We start from the raw sequence: 11,806 nt of genomic DNA on the forward strand, positions 1-11,806 counted from the left end.
CTACTTGACACGCTCACTATGACAGCAATGTTAGTGTTTATTGTTGACTGAAAGCTGAAATGTGAGAGTGGTGCACCAAGTAAATACCAGACAGGACACGCCGTCCCAGCTGACACACAGACTGTCCATGTGTCACTTCACTGAATTTCATTTTGTGCCTGCTCAGCTGCAATTAGATCAAGGAAGACACATGCTACTAACTTACTTATACCTACAAGGACTAATAACAACAGAAATTTTAAAAGCGTTTACAAACCTCAGCACATTTATATCTAAGTATCAATAACCATTAAAAAAAAATATTGCCTGGAGAAGGTTGTGGGTTTTTTTGTTTTTAAATAAAGAGGGCATATATCTACACTATGCTCTTTGATCTGGCACCAAATCCTACGTAAATGCATCAGCTCAGCTTACTGTGTCTGTTTTTCAAACTGGTCCTACTTAGCTTCCTGTCAAGGTTTAACACCGTAAGAAGTCAGTCAGCCGCTCAAGATTACAGGAGGCGATTAGATCCTCCTAAGTCTGGACTTCAGTCACGAGGATTTTTATGCTCTCCATCAATCTTAGAAACAAATATAACCAGGCCAATAGAAGCACACCGTTCCGAGAAGGATTTTTACCAGGTATTTTTCTTCATGAAGAAGTCGCATGGGTACAGAGCAGTACAATAAACAAGAAGAATGGATTCATGGCAGTACTTTCAGTAGATGAGTGAGACAAATTTGTATCTGCCAAGGGCACAGAAAAAAATCACGTCTGCCAACTTGCAAAATAACGTCTTGAGAAGAGTTTTAGCTCTATGTATAAGAAAAGAATAAATATCAGCCGCTGTAGAAAATACTGGCATGTTGCAGCCTAAGTATGAGGTCCTACAGAGGCATCAGTCAAACATAACCACCTAGAGCTGTTAATGATTGTACCAAGGAAGAGGAAGGAATGAAGGTCTGGAGAAAACTATTTTAGCTGTGCCACACCTTACTAGTGCTTACTACACAGTAAAGTGCAAGAGAGATGCTGGCATCTTTAGTTTGGGAAACCTATCCAAAGCAGAAATTTAGATCTGACATTTGCTGCCCCTGAAATGCATTGCCTACAGATGACAGTACCTAAAAATAAGATAGGTTAGGAGAAGGGAAAAAATTCACAGGAAAAAACCTCCCACCAAAACCCAAACCTCAAGCATACTGAGAGTGAGACAAAGAGACTATGGGTATAAGAAGAGAAGCGCTAACACCAAGAGCAAAAAACTCCATATAACCCCCCAGCAAAACAAAAGAACATTAAAAAGGAAGCAGCAATCCTGGCAGCCTCAAATTTCTCTGGCAATTCCAGTTGGATGAACATTTTATACGTGGCATAAGCAGGAACATTATGAAATACTGTTCAAGAAAGGCTCTTGTAAATCCTACCAAAGTCTATACATGATTCAGCTATCAATTTTAATTACAAGGTCACTTAGAATTGTACCATTTCAGCTTAATGATATTCTGTAAGTGTTCTTTACAGACAAACCACAGGGAAATAATAAAGTCAGCATTTTCGGATTTTTTTTTTTATCCCTACTGGAAAACTAGTCTATTAGTCTTTCTATCTTGTTTCCACAAACCCTACTGACAACTTCATTTTCCTAAATATTTTACCATTCCCCCTCTTATAAAAGGCTTCTTCCACAAATCAACGTGACAACAATTTCAGATTTTGTAATAGGACAAAACTGTTACATAGAGAAAACAAAAAAAATTTTTTTTTCCAAAATATTACTTTTTATATTGTACATACACTTTGGAAGTAAAGTTGATGGGATAGAAAATCTACATTTTATATAATTTTTTTTTTTTTAATTTCAGAACATTTAACTCATTCACTGCTGTATTATTCATAGAAATTTGATTTAGCTACAAGTTCTACACCAGGAAATTGCAACTAAACTTCCAGAATCTTCCCCTTTAATAGCAAAGAGCTTGGCAGTTGTATTTGATACAAACTGAAACATACTTTAATCCATGAAACCAACACCAACAATTTGGGGGCTGGCTTGTTTTTTTAATGAATCTTCCCTAAATCAATCCAATGACCATTAGCAGCCTCCAAGTTGCGTCAGAAAAGGCGCAGTCCTTTTCAAAGCTACCCTAAGAGTCCTCAAGGAAAAGGATACACATACCTGAGCCACAACAGAGCAACTTTAGGAAGCAAATAAGCAAGCTGTGCAGTTTCATCCCCATGCAGTTCCAGCCTTCTTAAGACTGGAAATGACGAGCTGCTTTTGTCAACTTTAAAGCAGCTGAGTTAAATACAAAAAAAAAATATTAATCTGGGATTATGAAGTGTGCTACTATAGAAATGTAACCTCTGAAAGCTGAGCTACTGCTCTTTTGGTTAAGAAACCAAATTATCCAGTCAACAGAAATACATTAAATAAATATGGAAGAGCATAAACTGCTAAGCAAAAACCGCAGTGCCCTGGGATGGATGCAGCTCCCTTCTTGAGCGTGAGCTGTGCTCCAGGTTGCAGCATCACAAGCTTTTACTGCTTCGCTACAAATCATTTAAACTCATAATTGAAGGAAAAGACTGAAAAAAGAGAGCAGCTTTCATCAAGGAGACGTATTAAGATGTGACTTTAGCTACAATAAAGTGATTAATGCCACAGCAAACCTGCTGAATCTTCCAGATCGTAAGGAAAGAAAGTGTAGTAGGAGGGAAGTGCAGTGAGCCTGGGACCTCCTACAGCACAGGAGGGCAGGCAGCTCGGGCTTAGGCTCACGGACCGACAGCAACACAGTTCTTCCTGGCATCACCAGTGGGAACGCTTCACCATTATTGCATGCGGGGCCGTACATGCACATGTGCATACACTCACACAGCCCTCATCGTGTAAGTTGGAATCTCTCTCGGACTATCCTCTGTACTTTCATGTGAGGTTTGTTAGGAAAGTGGGATGACTTGGGGATTCATTCTAATACCATACCAAAAGTGAAATATGAAAATTGCACCTGTTGAAAACACTCAGCTTACCATTGTATTTAACAAGAAACTGTTCATAACACACAGGGGGAAGGACTGTGGACTACAAGATACATGCCGCTTCATTTTACGCTTTATGTAACAGAAGTAATGCCGCTCACTGAGGATGGCTTCTCAACTTTGGGAAGATCCCATCAAGCAAGTTTTAAAATAGAACCTGCTCTCTAGTAAAGAAGATTTTTGGATAGTCATCAAGTCCAAAATTAACACAGGAGGCACACAAGTTCTCTTGTAACAATTTTCACTTGTACTCGTACAGTATTACAATTCCCATTTCTATAAAAGGAAGTGCTCCCAAAATTAGCTGTGCAGAAACTCATCCCATGAACTGAGCTTCTCTCCCTTCCTCTCCCACTCAAAAGCACAGCAGCACATGGATGGGGGCAAACTTCTGATTGCTGGTATCAACTCGATAACCAATCAAGGATAGAAAAGGCAATAATAAATATTCTGTAGCATAGTTTGGGTTGTTCGGAATCATCAGCAACTAGTCCTAAGGATTCCTAGTCCTGAAGGACAACCAAGTTCAGGCTTTGTGATGTCTCCTTCAGTCTTCACATACCTTCAACCTTCCTGCACAACCACATATTTCTCCCCCTCTGGTTCAAAAATCTGCTTCCAGAGCCTGACTTTCAACAGTCACGTTTGGAGTATTTTGGCTTAGACCTCTCCAGGACAGACCACTTGTTAGACAAAATAAAAAGCTGTGAGAGACTGTTAACTCCTGATACAAAAAGTAAAATGAAAAGGGTATTTACAATAGCTTCCCCCTATGAAATTAGTACCCAATCATCAACCAAGTTTAGCAATACATTAATCAAAGCAGATACTAGTTGCACCTGTACTATGTACCAATCTCTACAACAAATTCCAATATTTACATTCTTGCTGCTAGAAATACAAAGGTTAAAAATTTCCTTTCTATATAACCTTCAGCATAGTTTAAGAAGGCTACGATTCAAATAAAGCATTTCACAATTACATCTTTTGGACAAGAAATCCAAGCTAAAATATGTTTTAAATTTGAGAAAAATCAAAGGTCAGGGAAAGTCTGAAATTCAGATGTTTTTGTTGAAAGTTCGAGGGTTTTAAGACTGGGGAAACTCCAAAAGATGCAAAGAGGATAAAACAAAATCCTGGAAATAAAAATTAGAGGATAGCAAAAAGAAGAAAGCCTGTAAGCAGGCAGAAAAAGATCCAATGATCCAGCCTTCTCTTCTCCCTCAGAGAGTTCTGCATCAGACTATAAACTGGATTTTCTGAAACTCTTCAGCTCCCTGCAGCTGCCTCTCCCACCCAGGCAGGACTGCTTCAGGTGTAGAATTGCTATCATGGGTACAAAGAGGCCTGCAACAAAATCCGTCTTTGTAATTCAGAAACTTAGATATGAACATGCATTTTCTAACTGTTCTGATAACAAACATAAGTCTGCCTCATATCAGCTGGAGCAGCCAAAAAGAAACCAAGAAAACCCTACGCCCACATCGGAATTCTTTCACTTTTGCTGCTGGTTACAAAGGGCAAGGTCAGAGGAGGTACAGGATTATCATTAACTCATTTCCTGGCCCTTCTTGGCCAACAAGTAGCTGCCCAGTTTTCTAAGGACAAAAGAAGTCAGGTGTTCTTTAAAGGGCCCCAAAGAAAACTGCAAGGTAGCAAAAGGGCTTAAGAAAATGAAAAATATCCAAATAAGAACTTAATTAACAAATCCACCACATGAAAACTCACCTTTTGAAAACTGAGTTTGTCTTCTCTGTTATGCAGTGACTTCATTATACAGAGTCATTAAGTTAATGTATATCCTACATGACTTCGTTAAGGTTTTAGATAAAAAGGATTTAACATTTTGTTTGATTAAAAAAAATCGATTTTTTTTTCCTTTGGTTGTCTGCTTTTCATTCCAAACTGGCTTAGTGTAAGATCTTATAGTTTCTGGTTGTTCACTTAAGAAATAACACTTTCATGTAACTGTATGAAGTACAAAAATCATGTGAGATTGCAATAATGAAAACCTCATCAATGCGGATCTGCAAAATTATCTAAAAGCAGCTTCAAGAGCAAATGCAGCTTTTAGCAAATGCAGCCTAACAATATAGTTTAAAAGTACAGAAATTATCAAGACCAAAATTAGGTCTTACACCCAATGATGCAGCTCCTATCAGGAAGACAGGAGCCTCAGATAGACAACAGTACAGAAACAGAAGTACACCAAATATTAAAAAGAAATTTATCAGCATAAATACATAACTATTAGGCAAAAGAGAACTGCTTGAAGTGGTTTGAATTACAGCTGAAAAAAGTGACCTGAGAGAACAAATACTCTTACTGTAGAAACCTTTAATAAGGCTGCATTTTTATTTACAAGAAGCAGAAAGAACGTTCTTGAAATGGATATTAAAAAAAAAAAAAAATAGGGAAGGAGAGACAAAGTTCAAAAGAACCCATAAAGTTTGGAAGTGTATGCTAGCATAAGAAATGTTTATTTTAGTTAATTATGTGAAGAAAACACAGTATTCTGTTCTATCCAGAGAGAAGTCACTTGCGGACATCGCACCTTATCATTCATTCTGGCCAAGAGGTACTAGGATCAGGCAGCGGTGTGACAGGCTGCCCTGCCCCTGCTCTGTTAACACAAGGGCTCCCTTATTTCTGCGAAAACACAACCCGGGGCCAGCAGGCTCCGTGTGCCCACAAGGTCCCGGCGGCTGAGCACTCTGACAAACCCAGAGCTTCCAGCACAAAGGGAACAGCCTCGGGTACAGTCCCCTCGGGCGCTGCTAACACTGAATTTCCACCAAACACCACTGCAAAGGCGATGCCCCCTAGGCACCCGCTGCGACTCTACCACGGAACCTCCGCAGGGAGCCCCGCGCGGAGGCCGGCGGCACCAGGGACGGGAGCTCCCGGCCCGGCTCGGCTCCGTGCTCAGGGCGATGGGGGCGCGCCCGTTCCCGTGGCAACGCCTCCCCGGCCCGGCAGCCGCCCCCGCTAACCCCTCAAGCCCCCCGGCCACCCGGGGACCGAGCGCCCCCGCCCCAGCGCCGCGGGGGTACCACCGCCGCCGACTCACCGAGCCCCGGCCCCTCCTCGCCCGCCCCGGCTGCGGCAAGCGCCCGGCGCACGCCGACAAAATGGCGGCTCCCAGCAGCCCCCGGGCTCCGCTCAGCAGCTCGGGGCCGGAGGGGAGCGGCGCCCGCCGGCGGATGGCGGCACCCAGTGGTGGCAGGTGGGCGGGCAGCGCATGAACCCCGCTCCTCAGCGGTTCCCCCGGCTCTCTTCACTCCCTGCTCGAGCTACAGCCTTTAAACACACGGGAGCGAAGCGGGCGGGGGTCGCCAGCCCGCAGGACGGGCAGCAGGACTTTGCGGTGAGGTGCTGACATGGTTCTGCACAGACCTCGGCTCAAAGTACCGGTTATTCACCCCGCAATCCGTAGGCCTTTCTCAACCAGCTGCGTAAGGGCGCTGAGAAATCATCTGCCAGATGCTGGTCGTTTTGGTATCCACTGAAGATGAGAGGTGCCTGCTGACCATACTTCACACTGCAGAGTGCACTGTGTTACAACTGCATCTTAATCTTCGCTATTTAAAAAGTCCTTACTAAGTTTGCCAGGAGTATGCCTTCACCCCCCTCCCCCCCCCTTCAGACTGTGTTTTCACTAGCTATTAAACCTGTTAAATTTCACACGTTTGGACTCAAATATCCCAAGTCAGACAGAAGCCTCAAGCTATTTTCTTTGGTAGTTGTAGCCAAAATCATTTGTCCAGTTTCATGACTAAGACAGTTCTTTTGCAATATTAAAATATTTCATTAACCTTTCTTTTTTTATAGAAACTCAGGTGCCCTTATGATTAATCCAACAAATTTTAAAGTAGCCAATGATAGAATCACAGAATGGTTTGGGTTGGCAGGGACCTTAAAGCCCATCCAGCTCCAAACCCTGCCATGGGCAGGGATGCCACCCACTAGATCAGGTTGCCCAGGGCCTCGTCCAACCTGGCCTCCAGGGCTGGGGCATCCACAGCTTCTCTGGGCAGCCTGTCCAGTGTCTCACCACCCTCTGAGTGAAGAATTCCCTCCTAACATCTCATCTAAATCTCCCCTCTTCTAGTGTAAAACCATTCCCCCTTGTCCTGTCACTACAACCCCTGACAGACTCCCTCCCCAGCTTTCCAGTAGACCCCCTGTGGGTACTGGAAGGCCACCATGAGGCCTCCCCGGGGCCTACTCCAGAAGTAACAAACCCAGAGTAATAGGCCAATTACCAAAGCTTATCGCAGAGAATCTGGGACAAATTCAAGAGAAGCAACCTAATTATATGACATGCCAGAATGTCTGCAGATTCCAGGGCTTAGATTGAAAGCCCTTTGGATAGGGATTATCTCTCAATTTCTGTTGTCCAGAATTTACAGAGACCCCAACTTGGTTCAAAGCTTCTAGTCACTATAAATAACTATATTAACTTCCATTACTATAAGTAATGAAAAAATAACAGGTGCCCTTTGGCCAGTTAGAAAAAAGTCATAATGAAATCAGCAACAGCAGTCAGCAACAATACTCAGTATTTAGGATGCTACCACACATCATATTTGCTCTGATAGGACTTCTGGTCCAAAAAAAGAGAGTGCCCTGAAACCTAAAATTTTACATTTAGTGATGGCAGCCTAATGGTGATGCTAAGCCTACAAGAAACAAAAGATTTCCCTGAAATAAAGGAAAAAATGGCTCAAATGGTCTGAGACTGTTCTCATGAAAAAAAAAATCAGATAGGCTGTTAGTACAGATTTGACTGCAGTATTATAAACATTTTGTAATTCATTACTGCAAGTATGTGATTATGCAGATGATTAACTTTAGGCAAAGTCATCTACTTGCCTTACAATCTAATTAAAGTCCTGTGGTTCTAATATTGAAGAACCTCTTGTTCTGCAAAAATAAAAAAATGTTTTACAGCGACTCTGAAAACTGGTATAATTCAACATGTTTCTATACTTGTGGCATCTGGTGAGGCTACTATGGCCCTCACTCCTTCATGAAAATAAATATTTTTTCCAGTCCTTATTGGTAATGTGTGGGCTAATTTCTCAGGGGGTTGGCATTTCCCCCAGTTTGAATCTTCTGTACTACTGTGTAGTATTTTTTTCAGATCATGTAATTTATACTATGGGTAAGTTAAGAAACAAGTCATGTTGAAAAGCAGATAAAAAGTATCATAGAAGGTATAAACAACAGTGCAGGATCTACTCATTGAGGGGAGTCATTATTCCCCTCCACTCAGTGCTCATTAGACCAAGTCTAGAATGCTCCATCCAGTACTAGGGACCCCTGAAAAAAAATATCTAAAAAAAAATCAAACCTGATCAACCAGGTAGAGGTCATCACTCCGCAACCACCAGGATAGTCAAGATTGGGCAAAGGAACAGAGAGGACCTGTTCAGTGTGGACAAAATATGGTTTTGGGTGAACTAACAGCAGCCTTCCACTGCTTGCAAGGGAGCTACCAAGGAGATGGAGGCAGGCTCTTCACAGTGGGACATGCTGGAAGGGCAAGGGACAATGTACATAAACAGAAACAAGAGGTTCTGACTGGGTGTAAGCAAAGACTTTTCAACCATGAAGACAGTCAAGCGGTCTCTACCCTTGGAGGGTTTCATGACCAAACTGGGTAAAGCCCTGGGCAACCTGATCTGATCTCATGGCTGACCCTGCAGGAGGTTGGATTAGATTGGCTCCTGAGATCTCCTCCAACCTGAATTATTCTATGAGACTATGACTCAAAAACATAATAAATTATATCAAACTGAAAAATCAGATCATAAAAAATGCTAACCTCTTTGAAACATTTTTTTTTTTTTTTTTTTTACACAATCATATTACATATTTCAATCAGATTCAGGCTGTTTGAGTCAGATAAATATAAACTGGCCTTAGCAAACAGTTCACTGACATGAACTGTTTAATCAATAATGGGTCACGAGTCACAGAGGTTAATATGGGAATCCATTCTTGTTGATATATTCTCTAATAAATTAAGGTAACTTCCTATTTCCTACTAATCTCATTTACATAGGAATTTTAAAACTCATTCATTACCTTCAAATGCTAGCATTAATTGGCCCATTATTATCAGGTTAATGAATAGAGTGAAAAAAGCTATGCACTGCAGAGCTGAAATTTCAGAGATGCAGCAGAGAAAGAAAATCAAATGCAAAAATATGACAGAACAGTGGCCTAACAAGGAATGTTTTTTTTCATGAATATGGCAATAATAAATTGAATAACTGATAAATAACAGATGCCTGAAAGCTATGTTTTTCCTCTGAAATTCATCCAATGTGCTTGCAGCCCTTGGAGGAGGAGATACGGTCATTTGATGGGAATATGAAAGTCTTACGCTTTTTTTTGTTGGTCCACAGAAAATGAAATCTGCTTCTCTCTTCCAGAAGTGTGTAACATCCACAGCACTTCTTTATTTCCTTTCATCAGCAAATGATAAACATCATTCTCATTACATTTTAATTAAGGTAGTAGAAAAGTCCAAAGGACTAGAGGTAATCAGGGGTATCATCATACTAAAGTAGGAAAAATTGAAAAACATGATGAGCCTTTTCAATTTCAGGAATAAAGTCTTAAGCTAGACAAACTTTCCTGTAACTCCCAAACCCACTGCTGATCACACAGTGCAATAAAATGTCCTTCTAATTAAAATTAAAAGTATGAAATAAAGGTGGTGGTACTTAATCTGTTAATATATGCTCTATGGAAAAGCTAGCATTTAAGCAAGGAAAAACAAACAAACATCTTTTAATGTTTTGATATACTGCTAGCTGGAACTACTTTCAAATTCACTTGCATCTGGTGTCAACTCAGGAAGAAACACAGAGTATTTACTTTCTTTCACAATTCACTGAGCAGGTGAGCACAGATAAATGCCAAGCAGAGAGGAAAAAATGGTAAACATGCAACTAGTGATTTATTTTAGTTCTGTTTGAACTGATTAATGCAAGAAATAATTATCTAGAGCTGGGACTTTGGACTTAGCAAGCATGTGGTACATGGCCACATACTTGGTTTTCTACTCATAATTCCTTCATGCTGGAATATTAGTGCTGGCTTACGGGTACTGTATAATTCAGTGCTACAATACCTAGAAAATTGACACATTCAAGGCAGCACGTACTATCCTGATGGGAGAAAAGAGGGAGAGAGGAGTGAAGAGGAATGCTACAGTTAACAAACATGTCCCTTTCAGTTATCAGTCTGGTCATTCAGTTTTCCCCACATCCTATTGTGGATGTCTGATAATTTTTGTATATGAGGGAAACTCAAGATGACTGTCCAGATCTTAGCAGAGCAATTTTTTTTTCTAGTCCTTAAATGCTTTATATTGCTGCTTAAGTAGGTAGTTAAAAATATATTATTCACATATCAAAGGCAGTGGTATTTAATAAGTATATGCTGCCTTTGGACTCTGGTCAGAATCAAAGCAGCAGAAGGAAAAGAAGTAGTGGAGCAGAACAGAGAAGCAATGGAAACTGTTTTCCAGTGTGGGACTGAGAAAAAGGAATCAGGACCGACAGTTTCAGAAATAGCTTCTTTGCCTAACAGTCTGCAAACACCACGTTTAGAAATTCAGGTTCTCTCTTACATGATTATCATTAGGCACAGACACACTTCCATTTTAACATACCTGATATCTGGGGTACACAACCCAAATGAGTGTGTGGACCACGTTGATAAGAGTTTGACTTACCAAATTTAGGGCTGACCTTCAAACCTTCACATTCTCTCAATGCACTAAGACCCTTAGCTCTCACAGTAAACCAGCATGAGGTAACTACAGTGTTCAGACTTTTACCTAATCAAGTATGCCAGGGCGTAAGTGCCTGTGAACTTCAGCAATAGCCACGCCAATCAGCTCTTGCAAGCTGCAGTTGCTGCCCACCCAATGGCAAGCTGAGCCTGTTGTTTACAGTCTTTGGCCCCCCACGCTTCCTGCAGCACGCAGCCAACCCTCCCCAGATGCTCCAGTCATCTGGAGTCTTCTCTGGACACATCCCAGATGAGGGACAGGAGCACAAGCTGTAAGCACTGCTGCCCCAGATTTGCTCAGACCAGCACAGCCACTGCCATGCCAGAAGCCTCACATATGGGATTGCAGGCTAATCATGTGCTGAAGTTAGCAAACAGGTACTGTCAGTAAACGAAAGTGCATTAAATCAAATGCAATATTCTGTGGGATGTATGTTACCTAAAAAGTGTAATGATGCAGGGCCATCCCGAAGAATACCCTGCTATGAGACAACCCAGTGAGTAATGAGGAGCTGTAAGGTCAGGAATAGCAGTTCTGCAAGTTTACACTGCCTTTCTGCCGCAGTGGAGCTAGGTAATGCTGCAAGACCCTCAACTGCCTTGCTTGATGCTGTCACTGCTCAGCTTACTAAATTTGCAAAACGCCCAGATTTTTCATATTTCCATACTCCCAATACTAATATCTGAGACTCTATTAATAGACTTAGATACAGCCATTGCTAGGCAGATGTATGTACTAGAAGACAGAATGTATCTTAAAGCATTTACAATTTTTCCATTGTGCCTTCTTTCCTCAAAGCAGGCAGGCAGGCATCTATTCTCTCAATTGTTCCAGCACAGGCTGTGAGCACAGCCCATCAGAACAGCTCATCTCCATCCTTCAGAGAAACCACAGCAGTTACTGCCTTGCAGATCTCCACTTTGCCACTAACATTTTACCATTTGGTGAGACTGTGATTAAAGGGACAGT

At 41.5% G+C, this 11,806-nt stretch overlaps 1 protein-coding gene across 6 annotated transcripts in view; it reads right to left on the bottom strand.

Moving 5' to 3' along the window:
- LOC121077292 (X-linked inhibitor of apoptosis) overlaps positions 1-10,905 on the bottom strand; it is a 29,845-nt gene extending 18,940 nt beyond the window's left edge. The window contains exons 1-2 of one of the 6 annotated variants that reach the window (XM_040572416.1): positions 6,095-6,660; positions 3,587-4,371 (exon numbers count right to left, since the gene is read on the bottom strand). The gene's annotated coding sequence lies outside the window, so the exon portion shown is untranslated. Of the gene's footprint in view, positions 1-3,586; positions 4,372-5,578; positions 6,059-6,094; positions 6,661-10,777; positions 10,836-10,882 lie in introns of those variants that run through there. The other 5 variants (XM_040572415.1, XM_040572420.1, XM_040572419.1 and 2 more) reach the window with 5 other exon arrangements.
- Between the last annotated feature and the right edge of the window lie 901 nt (positions 10,906-11,806).

Source organism: Cygnus olor, chromosome 13, assembly GCF_009769625.2.
Source record: "Cygnus olor isolate bCygOlo1 chromosome 13, bCygOlo1.pri.v2, whole genome shotgun sequence".
Lineage (NCBI taxonomy): Eukaryota > Metazoa > Chordata > Aves > Anseriformes > Anatidae > Cygnus > Cygnus olor.